The sequence below is a fragment of the Bombina bombina genome, chromosome 3, assembly GCF_027579735.1.
Source record: "Bombina bombina isolate aBomBom1 chromosome 3, aBomBom1.pri, whole genome shotgun sequence".
In the NCBI taxonomy this organism is placed as follows: Eukaryota; Metazoa; Chordata; class Amphibia; order Anura; family Bombinatoridae; genus Bombina; species Bombina bombina.
In genome coordinates this window covers 1,050,545,677-1,050,561,551 of record NC_069501.1, presented here as the reverse complement: position 1 = coordinate 1,050,561,551, position 15,875 = coordinate 1,050,545,677, and the positions used below count along the sequence as shown (strand labels likewise).

The window sequence follows — 15,875 nt, the reverse complement described above, 5'->3', positions numbered from 1 at the left end:
GCTGATTTTATTTCTTCAGCTTTAATATGTGGCAATTTTTATGTTTTATTATTCATACTGATGTTTCTATAGTACATATACATCTACTGTTTTACCTTTACAGTCTAATGTACATGATATTACTGTTGATATAAAGGATTATATTGCAAATGATTTAGAGAATCTATGACTGCTATTCCGCCTTCAAATTAACATAAACGATCTCTCCTAACTTCTCATATATCTATGAAGTTTGTATTGATCGACAGCATACTGTAGTATTTCTGCTGATGTTGTTACTCTGACTCACGAGGATCATATTCAGAGATTTATTTGTTTAATCAAACTTTGTCAAATTGAATGTATTCACTCTTTATTAAGGAAGTATTGTTTACTCTGAGTATTGAGGAATCTAGTCCTCTTGATAACAAGAATAGCAAATGTTTTAATTCTGGTTTTTTAAGCTTCTGAGGTAACTCTTGAAGTTTTTCTTATTCCAGGTGCTATTTATCATATGTTTAGCAAGGATTCTAAACTTTAGTGCTTCTTTTTACCTTTCTTCTAGGTTTTGAAAGCTATATCCTTTTTCTATGGCTATTTCTTCTCTTGCTGAATGTAATTCTATCCTATGGAAGTAACTCAGAAATTCTCAGTGTAGCCACTACATATTGTGGACATAAGGGAGCTGACATGCTGAGAACTTAAAGGGACAGTCTACACCAATTTTTTGTTGTTGTTTAAAAAGATAGATAATCCTTTTATTACCCATTCCCCAGTTTTGCATAACCAACACTGTTATATTAATACACTTTTACCTCTGTTATAACCTTGTATCTAGGGCCTCTGCAAACTGCCTCCTTATGTCAGTCCTTTTGACAGACATGCATTTGAGCCAATCAGTGCTGACTCAAATAACTCCACGGGAGTGAGCACAATGATACCTATGTGGCATTCATAAACTAGCAGGTGTCTAAATGTGAAAAACTATCAAAATGCACTGAGATAAGAGGCGGCCTTCCAAGGGCTTAAACATTAGCATATGAGCCTATCTAGGTTTAGCTTTCAACAAAGAATACAAAGAGAACAAAGCAAATGTCATGATAAAAGTAAATTGAAAAGTTGTTTAAAATTGCATGCCCCTATCTGTATCATACAAGTTTAATTTTGACTTAACTGTCCCTTTACGTTGCATTGTGTCCTCTCCTGAGCATGGGGAAAAAAACTGACTTCTTGTTACTGTTCAATGAATGCAAAAGAAAGCCATTTTAAGTTGTTCTAGCAGATTTATGAAGTCAAACTATATATGTCTTCCTGTAGAGATTCAAGCCGCCTTTTGGGGCTGTGACAGGAAATAATGGACCCTGCATAAATTAAAGCTAAAAAGGAGAAATAAAAGGTAACGTATCAAGGATTCTAAATGTAGTGCTTCTTTTTACCTTTTTTCTAGGTTTTAAAAGCTATATCCTTTTTCTATAGCTATTTTTTCTCTTGCTGAATGTAATTCTATCCTATGGAAGATATTTCTTCTATTAGGATCATTTAGATAGGAAGCATATTTACATCTTCGCCATATTTTATAACCTGCCATTTCTATGGCTGATGTTTCAACTTTTTGGTTGGACAGTTTAGTTATCAGATTTTGATTTGTCTAAGCATTGTTCTTTTACTTCAACATGCTAATCATTTCAATTATGATGTTGTATTTCTTTCATGTAATTAGCAAGAGTCCATGAGCTAGTGACGTATGGGGATATACATTCCTACCAGGAGGGGCAAAGTTTCCCAAACCTCAAAATGCCTATAAATACACCCCAAACCACCCCACAATTCAGTTTTACAAACTTTGCCTCCGATGGAGGTGGTGAAGTAAGTTTGTGCTAGATTCTACGTTGATATGCGCTCCGCAGCAAGTTGGAGCCCGGTTTTCTCTCAGCGTGGCAGTGAATGTCAGAGGGATGTGAGGAGAGTATTGCCTATTTGAATGCAGTGATCTCCCTTCTAGCGGGGTCTATTTTCATAGGTTCTCTGTTATCGGTCGTAGAGATTCATCTCTTACCTCCCTTTTTCAGATCGACGATATACTCCTTATATATACCATTACCTCTGCTGATTCTCGTTTCAGTACTGGTTTGGCTTTCTACAAACATGTAGATGAGTGTCCTGGGGTAAGTAAATCTTATTTTCTGTGACACTCTAAGCTATGGTTGGGCACTTTGTTTATAAAGTTCTAAATATATGTATTCAAACATTTATTTGCCTTGACTCAGAATGTTCAACATTCCTTATTTTTCAGACAGTCAGCTTTCATATTTGGGATAATGCATTTGAATTAATCATTTTTTTCTTACCTTCAAAAATTTGACTCTTTTTCCCTGTGGGCTGTTAGGCTCGCGGTGGCTGAAAATGCTTCATTTTATTGCGTCATTCTTGGCGCGGACTTTTTTTGGCGCAAAAATCTTTTCCGTTTCCGGCTTCATACGTGTCACCGGAAGTTGCGTCATTTTTTTACGTTATTTTGACGCCAAAAAGTTGTCGGCGTTCCGGATGTGGCGTCATTTTTGGTGCCAAAAGCATTTAGGCGCCAAAATAATGTGGGCGTCTTATTTGGCGCTAAAAATATGGCGTCGCTTTTGTCTCACATTATTTAAGTCTCATTTTTTCATTGCTTCTGGTTGCTAGAAGCTTGTTCTTTGGCATTTTTTCCCATTCCTGAAACTGTCATTTACGGAATTTGATCAATTTTGCTTTATATGTTGTTTTTTCTCTTACATATTGCAAGATGTCCTCACGTTGCATCTGAGTCAGAAGATACTACAGGAAAATCGCTGTATAGTGCTGGAACTACCAAAGCTAAGTGTATCTGCTGTAAACTTGTTGGTAGCTATTCCTCTGGCTGTTGTTTGTATTAATTGTCATGACAAACTTGTTAATGCAGATAATATTTCCTTTAGTAAAGTACCATTGTCTGTTGCAGTTCCTTCAACATCTAAGGTGCAGGAATGTTCCTGATAACATATAGAGATTTTGTTTCTGAATCCATAAAGAAGGCTATGTCTGTTATTTCTCCTTCTAGTAAACGTAAAAAATCTTTTTAAAACTTCTCTCCCTACAGATGAATTTTTAAATGAACATCATCATTCTGATTCTGATGACTCTTCTGGTTCAGAGGATTCTGTCTCAGAGATTGATGCTGATAAATCTTCATATTTAATTAAAATGGAATTTATTCGTTCTTTACTTAAAGAAGTACTAATTGCTTTAGAAATAGAGGATTCTGGTTCCTCTTGATACTCCTTCTAAACGTGTTTAAGCAAATTATATCCTGTGCCGTCTGACAGATTAGAATTTTGGGACAAAATCCCTAAAGTTGATGGGGCTATTTCTACCCTTGCTAAACGTACTACTATTCCTACGTCAGATGGGTACTTCGTTTTAAGGATCCTTTAGATAGAAAAAATTGAATCCTTTCTAAGAAAAGCTTATCTGTGTTCAGGTAATCTTCTTAGACCTGCTATACTCTTTGGCTGATGTTGCTGCAGCTTCAACTTTTTGGTTGGAAACTTTAGCGCAACAAGTAACAGATCATGATTCTCATGATATTATTATTCTTCTTCAGCATGCTAATAATTTTATCTGTGATGCCATTTTGATATTATCAGAGTTGATGTCAGGTTTATGTCTCTAGCTATTTTAGCTAGAAGAGCTTTATGGCTTAAGACTTGGAATTGCTGTATATGGCTTCTAAATCAACTCTACTTTCCATTTCTTTCCAGGGTAACAAATTATTTGGTTCTCAGTTGGATTCTATTATCTCAACTGTTACTGGTGGGAAAGGAACTTTTTTACCACAGGATAAAAAATCTAAAGGTAAAAACAGGGCTAATAATCGTTTTCGTTCCTTTCGTTTCAACAAAGAACAAAAGCCTAATCCTTCATCCTCAGGAGCAGTTTCAGTTTGGAAACCATCTCCAGTCTGGAATAAATCCAAGCCTGCTAGAAAGGCAAAGCCTGCTTCTAAGTCCTCATGAAGGTGCGGCCCTCATTCCAGCTCAGCTGGTAGGGGGCAGGTTACGTTTTTTCAAAGAAATTTGGGATCAATTCTGTTCACAAATCTTTGGATTCAGAACATTGTTTCAGAAGGGTACAGAATTGGTTTCAAGATGAGACCCTCCTGCAAAGAGATTTTTTCTTTCCCGTGTCCCAGTAAATCCAGTGAAAGCCTCAAGCATTTCTGAATTGTGTTTCAGATCTAGAGTTGGCTGGAGTAATTATGCCAGTTCCAGTTCCGGAACAGGGGATGGGGTTTTATTCAAATCTCTTCATTGTACCAAAGAAGGAGAATTCCTATAGACCAGGTTCTGGATCTAAAAATATTGAATCGTTATGTAAGGATACCAACGTTCAAGATGGTAACTGTAAGGACTATCTTGCCTTTTGTTCAGCAAGGGCATTATATGTCCACAATAGATTTACAGGATGCATATCTGCATATTCCGATTCATCCAGATCATTATCAGTTCCTGAGATTCTCTTTTCTGGACAAGCATTACCAGTTTGTGGCTCTGCCGTTTGGCCTAGCTACAGCTCCAAGAATTTTTACAAAGGTTCTCGGTGCCCTTCTGTCTGTAATCAGAGAACAGGGTATTGTGGTATTTCCTTATTTGGACGATATTTTTGGTACTTGCTCAGTCTTTACATTTAGCAGAATCTCATACGAATCGACTTGTGTTGTTTCTTCAAGATCATGGTTGGAGGATCAATTTACCAAAAAGTTCATTGATTCCTCAGACAAGGGTAACCTTTCTGGGTTTCCAGATAGATTCAGTGTCCATGACTCTGTCTTTAACAGACAAGAGACGTCTAAAATTGATTTCAGCTTGTCGAAACCTTCAGTCACAATCATTCCCCTTCGGTAGCCTTATGCATGGAAATTCTAGGTCTTATGACTGCTGCATCGGACGCGATCCCCTTTGCTCGTTTTCACATGCGACCTCTTCAGCTTTGTATGCTGAATCAATGGTGCAAGGATTACACAAAGATATCTCAATTAATATCTTTAAAACCGATTGTTCGACACTCTCTAAACGTGGTGGACAGATCACCATCGTTTAATTCAGGGGGCTTCTTTTGTGCTTCCGACCTGTGACTGTAATTTCAACAGATGCAAGTCTCACAGGTTGGGGAGCTGTGTGGGGATCTCTGACGGCACAAGGGAGTTTGGAATCTCAGGAGGTGAGATTACCGATCAATATTTTGGAACTCCGTGCAATTTTCAGAGCTCTTCAGTTTTGGCCTCTTCTGAAGAGAGAATCGTTCATTTGTTTTCAGACAGACAATGTCACAACTGTGGCATACATCAATCATCAAGGAGGGACTCACAGTCCTCTGGCTATGAAAGAAGTATCTCGAATTTTGGTTTGGGCGGAATCCAGCTCCTGTCTAATCTCTGCGGTTCATATCCCAGGTGTAGACAATTGGGAAGCGGATTATCTCAGTCGCCAAACGTTGCATCGAGCGAATGGTCTCTTCACCCAGAGGTATTTCTTCAGATTGTTCAAATGTGGGAAACTTCCAGAAAATAGATCTGATGGCGTCTCATCTAAACAAGAAACTTCCCAGATATCTGTCCAGATCCCGGGATCCTCAGGCGGAGGCAGTGGATGCATTATCACTTCCTTGGAAGTATCATCCTGCCTATATCTATCCGCCTCTAGTTCTTCTTCCAAGAGTAATCTCCAAGATTCTGAAGGAATGCTCGTTTGTTCTGCTGGTAGCTCCGGCATGGCCTCACAGGTTTTGGTATGCGGATCTTGTCCGGATGGCCTCTTGCCAACCGTGGACTCTTCCGTTAAGACCAGACCTTCTGTCACAAGGTCCTTTTTTCCATCAGGATCTGAAATCTTAAATTTAAAGGTATGGAGATTGAACGCTTGATTCTTGGTCAAAGAGGTTTCTCTGACTCTGTGATTAATACTATGTTACAGGCTCGTAAATCTGTATCTAGAGAGATATATTATAGAGTCTGGAAGACTTATATTTCTTGGTGTCTTTCACATCATTTTTCTTGGCATTCTTTTAGAATACCGAGAATTTTACAGTTTCTTCAGGATGGTTTAGATAAGGGGTTTGTCTGCAAGTTCCTTGAAAGGACAAATCTCTGCTCTTTCTGTTCTTTTTCACAGAAAGATTGCTATTCTTCCTGATATTCATTGTTTTGTACAAGCTTTGGTTCGTATAAAACCTGTCATTAAGTCAATTTCTCCTCCTTGGAGTTTGAATTTGGTTCTGGGAGCTCTTCAAGCTCCTCCCTTTGAACCTATGCATTCATTGGACATTAAATTACTTTCTTGGAAAGTTTTTTTGTTCCTTTTGGCCATCTCTTCTGCCAGAAGAGTTTCTGAATTATCTGCTCTTTCTTGTGAGTCTCCTTTTCTGATTTTTCATCAGGATAAGGAGGTGTTGCGAACTTCTTTTGAATTTTTACCTAAAGTTGTGAATTCCAACAACATTAGTAGAGAAATTGTGGTTCCTTCATTATGTCCTAATCCTAAGAATTCTAAGGAGAAATCATTGCATTCTTTGGATGTTGTTAGAGCTTTGAAATATTATGTTGAAGCTACTAAGGTCTTTCCGAAAGACTTCTAGTCTATTTGTTATCTTTTCCGGTTCTAGAAAAGGCCAGAAAGCTTCTGCCATTTCTTTGGCATCTTGGTTGAAATCTTTAATTCATCTTGCCTATGTTGAGTCGGGTAAAACTCCGCCTCAGAGGATTACAGCTCATTCTACCAGGTCAGTTTCTACTTCCTGGGCGTTTAGGAATGAAGCTTCGGTTGATCAGATTTGCAAAGCAGCAACTTGGTCCTCTTTGCATACTTTTACTAAATTCTACCATTTTTATGTATTTTCTTCTTCTGAAGCAGTTTTTGGTAGAAAAGTACTTCAGGCAGCGGTTTCAGTCTGAATCTTCTGCTTATGTTTTTCATTAAACTTTATTTTGGGGTGTGGATTATTTTCAGCAGGAATTGGCTGTCTTTATTTTATCCCTCCCTCTCTAGTGACTCTTGTGTGGAAAAGATCCACATCTTGGGTAATCATTATCCCATACGTCACTAGCTCATGGACTCTTGCTAATTACTTGAAAGAAAACATAATTTATGTAAGAACTTACCTGATAAAATCATTTCTTTCATATTAGCAAGAGTCCATGAGGCCCCGCCCTTTTTTTGTGGTGGTTTATGATTTTTGTATAAAGCACAATTATTCCAATTCCTTATTTTTTATGCTTTCGCACTTTTTTATCACCCCACTTCTTGGCTATTCGTTAAACTGAATTGTGGGTGTGGTGAGGGGTGTATTTATAGCATTTTGAGGTTTGGGAAACTTTGCCCCTCCTGGTAGGAATGTATATCCCATACGTCACTAGCTCATGGACTCTTGCTAATATGAAAGAAATGAATTTATCAGGTAAGTTCTTACATAAATTATGTTTTTATGTCATTTTATCTGATATAAAATCATTGTTTTTAGCCATTTTTTACTAGAAAAGTTTTATGGCTTAAATCTCTGATTTGGTATTTATATTTAGATTACTATCTTATTATTTAAGGATAGTAATTTTTAAAGGTTTTCTATTGGATTTTATTATCTCTATTGCTGGGGAAAAGGGAGTCTTTTCTGTCCTAAGTTTTGAAATCTAAGGGTAATTTTTTAAACTTCTAATTTTTTTTCATTCCTATAAGGCCTCTGGCTCTGATCTAGATTTGTTTCTGATGTTGAATAGTTCAAAGCCTTATTAATTTCAGCCCCTAAGACTGCATGAAGGTGCAGTCTTTTATATAGTTCTACTTGTGTGTGTGTGTGTGGGGGGGGGGGGGGGGGGCAGATTGTATTTATTTCAACGCTTTGGAACTTTTTTCTGTTCAAATCAGTGGATTCAGAATATTATTTTTCTCAGGGGTATCGTTTAGGTTTCAGAATGAAAACCTCCCATGGGAAGATTCTTTTCCATGTTTCGGAACGGCGAGGTTAAGGGGTTAATAGGTATAGTTAGTGTTGGTGATGTTGGGGTGCGGTTTAGGGGTTAATAGGTTAAGGTAGTGTTAGTGATGTGGGGGTGGACGGTGATTTAGGGGTTAATAGGTTTATTTAGTGGCAGCGTGGGTGGTGGCAGCAGTTTAACATAATTTTGTTTCGGCAATCGCTGCAACATTAGCTAGAAATAACGATTCGGTATTCATTTAGGTTTAAAACAAAACGAATACTGAATGTTTGTGGAATATTTATATTATTTTTTGTTAAACAAATGTAAATGTTCCTTTGCTACAGGTGAAAAAGTTCAGCTGTAGCGTTACATACTTACCTTTAGCGTGCAGGAGAGCCATGCTGATCCCGACTCTTCTTTCACAAAGCTAATATGAGGCTTAGCGCTGTGGATCCCATGGCCTGAAGTGCAGTCCCTGAGATTCGCTGCGCTAAGCCTCCAATTAGCACGCCCCGGGATTCTGTGAAAAAGGGTCGGGATTAGCTCTCCAGCATTATAGAGTTAAGTATTTTTAACCCCTATGGTAAAGAATCAAATGTCAATATTTCTTAGTTGTAACAAACCAAATGCACTGGTGTAATTATTTTATTCAAATGAATTTAAAGGGATATTAAACAAATCTCCTTTAGTAAATAAATATATTAAATCAAAGTAAACATAAAAAGAAACAGATTATATTTAAAAAAAAAACAGCAAACAATTTGCTTGTTTTCTTGAAAAATAAGTACTCAGAAATTTTCAGTGTAGCCACTACATATTGTGACATAAGGGAGCTGACATGCTGAGAACTTAAAGGGACAGTCTACACCAATTTTATGTTGTTGTTTAAAAAGATAGATAATCCTTTTATTACCCATTCCCCAGTTCTGCATAACCAACACTGTTATATTAATACACTTTTTACCTCTGTGATAACCTTGTATCTAGGCCTCTGCAAACTGCCCCCTTATGTCAGTCCTTTTGACAGACATGCATTTGAGCCAATCAGTGCTGACTCATATAACTCCACGGGAGTGAGCACAATGATACCTATATGGCATTCATAAACTAGCAGTGTCTAAATGTGAAAAACTGTCAAAATGCACTGAGATAAGAGGCGGCCTTCAAGGACTTAAACATTAGTTTTTATTTTACAGGTAAATTTCTCTTTATTTTAGCTAGGTAAGCTATTAAATAGTTAATAACTAATTACTATTGTACCTAGTTAAAAAAAATTGAAAGTTACCTGTAAAATAAAAATAAATCCTAAGATAGCTACAATATAATTATTATTTATATTGTAGCTATATTAGGGTTTATTTTAAAGGTAAGTATTTAGTTTTAAAAAGGATTAATTTAGTTCATAATAGAAATATTATTTAGATTTATTTAATTAATATTTAAGTTAGGGGGGTGTTAGGGTTAGTGTTAGACTTAGGTTTAGGGGTTAATAAATTTATTACAGTGGCGGTGGTGTAGTGGGGGGCAGGATAGGGGGTTAATAAATGTATTATAGGTTGGCGATGGTGTAGGGGGGGGCAGATTAGGGGTTAATAAATTTAATATAGGTTGCCGGCAGGGTCTGGGAGCGGCGGTTTTAGGGGTTTAAACTATTTATTTAGTTTGCGGTGAGGTGCGGGATCAGCAGGATAGGGGTTAATAACTTTATTATAGAGGGCGGGCGGTATAGGGGGGGCAGGATAGGGGTTACTAGGTATAATGTAGGTGGCGGTGGGCTCCGGGGAGCGGCGGTTTAGGGGTTAATATGTATAGAGTAGCTTGCGGTGGGCTCCGGGAGCGGCGGTTTAGGGGGTAAACACTTTATGTAGTTGCGGCAAGTGTAGGGGGGGACAGCTTGGGGTGTTTAGACTCGGGGGTACAAGTTTAGGGTGTTAGGTGTAGACAGCTCCCATAGAAATCAATGGGACTGTCGGGCAGCAGCGAACTTGTATCTTTCGCTATGGTCAGACTCCCCATTGATTCCTATGGATCCGCCGCCTCCAGGGTGGCGGTTTGAAAAACCAGGTACGCTGGGCCGGAAAAGTGCCGAGCGTACCTGCTAGTTTTTTTATAATTTAGCAAAAAGTAGTCAGATTGTGCCGTTACTTGTGTGCGGAAACATCCTGGAGTGACGTAAGAATCCCGACGGATCGAAGTTTACGTCACATAAATTCTACTTTTGCCGGTCTCTAGGCCTTGATAACTAAGGCGAATCAGCCTCGCCACAAATACGCTGCGGATTCCCAGCGTATTTGAGGTTGACGGCTTGATAACTAGGCCCCTATGACTGCTATTCTGCCTTCAATTAACATACACAATCTCTCCTAACTTCTCATATATCTATGAAGTTTGTATTGATCGGACAGCATACTGTAGTATTTCTGCTGATGTTGTTACTCTGACTCAGAGGATCATATTTCAGAGATTTATTTTGTTAAATCAAACTTTTCAAATTGAATGTATTCATTCTTTATTAAGAGTATTGTTTACTTTGAGGAATCTAGTCCTCTTGATAACTAAGATAGCAAATGTTTTAATTCTGTTTTTTTAAGCTTCTGAGGTAACTCTTGACGTTTTTCTTTTTCCAGATGCTATTTTATCATATGTTTATCAAGGATTGTAAATGTAGTGCTTCTTTTTACCTTTTTTCTAGGTTTTAAAAGCTATATCCTTTTTCTATGGCTATTTCTTCTCTTGCTGAATGTAATTCTATCCTATGGAAGTACTCAGAAATTCTCAGTGTAGCCACTACATATTGTGACATAAGGGAGCTGACATGCTGAGAACTTAAAGGGACAGTCTACACCAATTTTTTGTTGTTGTTTAAAAAGATAGATAATCCTTTTATTACCCCATTTCTTCAGTTTTGCATAACCAACACTGTTATATTAAAGGGACAGTCTACACCCAGAATGTTTATTATTTTAAAAGAAAGATAATCCCCTTTATTACCCATTCCCCAGTTTTGCATAACCAACACAGTTATAATAATATACTTTTAACTCTGTGATTATCTTGTATCTAAGCCTCTGCAAACTGCCCCTTTATTTCATTTCTTTTGACAGACTTGCAGTCTAGCCAATCAGTGCCTGCTCCCAGATAACTTTCACGTGCACGAGCACAGTGTTATCTATTATGAAATACGTGAACTAACACCCTCTAGTGGTGAAAAACTGTTAAATGCATTCTGAAAAGAGGTGGCCCTTCAAGGTCTAAGAAATTAGCATATGAACCTCCTAGGTTAAGCTTTCAAACTAAGAATACCAAGGAGAACAAAGCAAAATTGGTGATAAAAGTAATTTGGAAAATTGTTTAAAATTACATGCTCTATCTGAATCATGAAAGTTTATTTTGGCCTAGACTGTCCCTTTAATACACTTTTTACCTCTGTGATAACCTTGTATCTAGGCCTCTGCAAACTGCCCCCTTATGTCAGTCCTTTTGACAAACATGCATTTGAGCCAATCAGTGCTGACTCAAATAACTCCACAGGAGTGAGCACAATGATACCTATATGGCATTCATAAACTAGCAGTGTCTAAATGTGAAAAACTGTCAAAATGCACTGAGATAAGAGGCGGCCTTCAAGGGCTTAAACATTAGCATATGAGCCTATCTAGGTTTAGCTTTCAACAAAGAATACAAAGAGAACAAAGCAAATGTCATGATAAAAGACAATTGAAAAGTTGTTTAAAATTGCATGCCCTATCTGAATCATACAAGTTTAATTTTGACTTAACTGTCCCTTTGTGTCATTTTGTCCTCTCCTGAGCATGGGGAAAAAACTGACTTCCTGTTACTGTTCAATGAATGCAAAAGAAAGCCATTTTAAGTTGTTCTAGCAGATTTATGAAGTCAAACTATATATGTCTTCCTGTAGAGATTCAAGCCCCCTTTTGGGGCTGTGACAGGAAATAATGCACCCTGCATAAATTAAAGCTAAAAAGGAGAAATAAAAGGTAACATATTTTAAATATGATATCAAGGATTCTAAATGTAGTGCTTCTTTTTACCTTTTTTCTAGGTTTTAAAAGCTATATCCTTTTTCTATAGCTATTTCTTCTCTTGCTGAATGAAGATATTTCTTCTATTAGGGATCATTTAGATAGGAAGCATATTTACATCTTCGCCATCTTTTATAACCTGCCATTTCTATGGCTGATGTTTTAGTTATCAGATTTTGATTTGTCTAAGCATTGTTCTTTTACTTCAACATGCTAATCATTTCATTTATGATGTTGTATTTTATGTCATTTTATCTGATATAAAATCATTGTTTTTAGCCATTTTTACTAGAAAAGTTTTATGGCTTAAATCTCTGATTTGGTATTTATAACATAATTTATGTAAGAACTTACCTGATAAATTCATTTCTTTCATATTAACAAGAGTCCATGAGCTAGTGACGTATGGGATATACATTCCTACCAGGAGGGGCAAAGTTTCCCAAACCTTAAAATGCCTATAAATACACCCCTCACCACACCCACAAATCAGTTTAACGAATAGCCAAGAAGTGGGGTGATAAGAAAAAGTGCGAAGCATATAAAATAAGGAATTGGAATAATTGTGCTTTATACAAAAAAATCATAACCACCACAAAAAAGGGTGGGCCTCATGGACTCTTGTTAATATGAAAGAAATGAATTTATCAGGTAAGTTCTTACATAAATTATGTTTTCTTTCATGTAATTAACAAGAGTCCATGAGCTAGTGACGTATGGGATAATGACTACCCAAGATGTGGATCTTTCCACACAAGAGTCACTAGAGAGGGAGGGATAAAATAAAGACAGCCAATTCCTGCTGAAAATAATCCACACCCAAAATAAAGTTTAACAAAAAACATAAGCAGAAGATTCAAACTGAAACCGCTGCCTGAAGAACTTTTCTACCAAAAACTGCTTCAGAAGAAGAAAATACATCAAAATGGTAGAATTTAGTAAAAGTATGCAAAGAAGACCAAGTTGCTGCTTTGCAGATCTGGTCAACCGAAGCTTCATTCCTAAACGCCCAGGAAGTAGATACTGACCTAGTAGAATGAGCTGTAATTCTTTGAGGCGGAGTTTTACCCGACTCAACATAGGCAAGATGAATTAAAGATTTCAACCAAGATGCCAAAGAAATGGCAGAAGCTTTCTGGCCTTTCCTAGAACCAGAAAAGATAACAAATAGACTAGAAGTCTTACGGAAAGATTTCGTAGCTTCAACATAATATTTCAAAGCTCTAACAACATCCAAAGAATGCAATGATTTCTCCTTAGAATTCTTAGGATTAGGACATAATGAAGGAACCACAATTTCTCTACTAATGTTGTTGGAATTCACAACTTTAGGTAAAAATTCAAAAGAAGTTCGCAACACCGCCTTATCCTGATGAAAAATCAGAAAAGGAGACTCACACGAAAGAGCAGATAATTCAGAAACTCTTCTAGCAGAAGAGATGGCCAAAAGGAACAAAACTTTCCAAGAAAGTAATTTAATGTCCAATGAATGCATAGGTTCAAACGGAGGAGCTTGAAGAGCTCCCAGAACCAAATTCAAACTCCAAGGAGGAGAAATTGACTTAATGACAGGTTTTATACGAACCAAAGCTTGTACAAAACAATGAATATCAGGAAGAATAGCAATCTTTCTGTGAAAAAGAACAGAAAGAGCAGAGATTTGTCCTTTCAAAGAACTTGCGGACAAACCCTTATCCAAACCATCCTGAAGAAATTGTAAAATTCTCGGTATTCTAAAAGAATGCCAAGAAAAATGATGAGAAAGACACCATGAAATATAAGTCTTCCAGACTCTATAATATATCTCTCGAGATACAGATTTACGAGCCTGTAACATAGTATTAATCACGGAGTCAGAGAAACCTCTATGACCAAGAATCAAGCGTTCAATCTCCATACCTTTAAATTTAAGGATTTCAGATCCGGATGGAAAAAAGGACCTTGTGACAGAAGGTCTGGTCTTAACGGAAGAGTCCATGGCTGGCAAGATGCCATCCGGACAAGATCCGCATACCAAAACCTGTGAGGCCATGCCGGAGCTATTAGCAGAACAAACGAGCATTCCCTCAGAATCTTGGAGATTACTCTTGGAAGAAGAACTAGAGGCGGAAAGATATAGGCAGGATGATACTTCCAAGGAAGTGATAATGCATCCACTGCCTCCGCCTGAGGATCCCGGGATCTGGACAGATACCTGGGAAGTTTCTTGTTTAGATGAGAGGCCATCAGATCTATCTCTGGGAGCCCCCACAATTGAACAATCTGAAGAAATACCTCTGGGTGAAGAGACCATTCGCCCGGATGCAACGTTTGGCGACTGAGATAATCCGCTTCCCAATTGTCTACACCTGGGATATGAACCGCAGAGATTAGACAGGAGCTGGATTCCGCCCAAACCAAAATTCGAGATACTTCTTTCATAGCCAGAGGACTGTGAGTCCCTCCTTGATGATTGATGTATGCCACAGTTGTGACATTGTCTGTCTGAAAACAAATGAACGATTCTCTCTTCAGAAGAGGCCAAAACTGAAGAGCTCTGAAAATTGCACGGAGTTCCAAAATATTGATCGGTAATCTCACCTCCTGAGATTCCCAAACTCCTTGTGCCGTCAGAGATCCCCACACAGCTCCCCAACCTGTGAGACTTGCATCTGTTGAAATTACAGTCCAGGTCGGAAGAACAAAAGAAGCCCCCTGAATTAAACGATGGTGATTTGTCCACCACGTTAGAGAGTGTCGAACAATCGGTTTTAAAGATATTAATTGAGATATCTTCGTGTAATCCCTGCACCATTGGTTCAGCATACAGAGCTGAAGAGGTCGCATGTGAAAACGAGCAAAGGGGATCGCGTCCGATGCAGCAGTCATAAGACCTAGAATTTCCATGCATAAGGCTACCGAAGGGAATGATTGTGACTGAAGGTTTCGACAAGCTGTAATCAATTTTAGACGTCTCTTGTCTGTTAAAGACAGAGTCATGGACACTGAATCTATCTGGAAACCCAGAAAGGTTACCCTTGTTTGAGGAATCAAAGAACTTTTTGGTAAATTGATCCTCCAACCATGATCTTGAAGAAACAACACAAGTCGATTCGTATGAGACTCTGCTAAATGTAAAGACGGAGCAAGTACCAAGATATCGTCCAAATAAGGAAATACCACAATACCCTGTTCTCTGATTACAGACAGAAGGGCACCGAGAATCTTTGTGAAAATTCTTGGAGCTGTAGCAAGGCCAAACGGTAGAGCCACAAATTGGTAATGCTTGTCTAGAAAAGAGAATCTCAGGAACTGATAATGATCTGGATGAATCGGAATATGCAGATATGCATCCTGTAAATCTATTGTGGACATATAATTCCCTTGCTGAACAAAAGGCAATATAGTCCTTACAGTTACCATCTTGAACGTTGGTATCCTTACATAACGATTCAATAATTTTAGATCCAGAACTGGTCTGAAGGAATTCTCCTTCTTTGGTACAATGAAGAGATTTGAATAAAACCCCATCCCCTGTTCCGGAACTGGAACTGGCATAATTACTCCAGCCAACTCTAGATCTGAAACACAATTCAGAAATGCTTGAGCTTTCACTGGATTTACTGGGACATGGGAAAGAAAAAATCTCTTTGCAGGAGGTCTCATCTTGAAACCAATTCTGTACCCTTCTGAAACAATGTTCTGAATCCAAAGATTGTGAACAGATTTGATCCAAATTTCTTTGAAAAAACGTAACCTGCCCCCTACCAGCTGAACTGGAATGAGGGCCGTACCTTCATGTGAACTTAGAAGCAGGCTTTGCCTTTCTAGCAGGCTTGGATTTATTCCAGACTGGAGATGGTTTCCAAACTGAAACTGCTCCTGAGGACGAA

General features: G+C 37.9%; 1 protein-coding gene across 2 annotated transcripts in view; it reads right to left on the bottom strand.

The window, feature by feature from the left end:
* The window catches only part of NFE2 (nuclear factor, erythroid 2), a 79,340-nt gene that overhangs the window by 36,330 nt on the left and 27,135 nt on the right, over positions 1–15,875 (bottom strand). The window contains exon 1 of one of the 2 annotated variants that reach the window (XM_053705008.1): positions 8,339–8,468. The exons of the other annotated variant lie outside the window; for it this stretch is intronic. The gene's annotated coding sequence lies outside the window, so the exon portion shown is untranslated. Of the gene's footprint in view, positions 1–8,338; positions 8,469–15,875 lie in introns of those variants that run through there. 2 annotated transcript variants of the gene reach the window in all.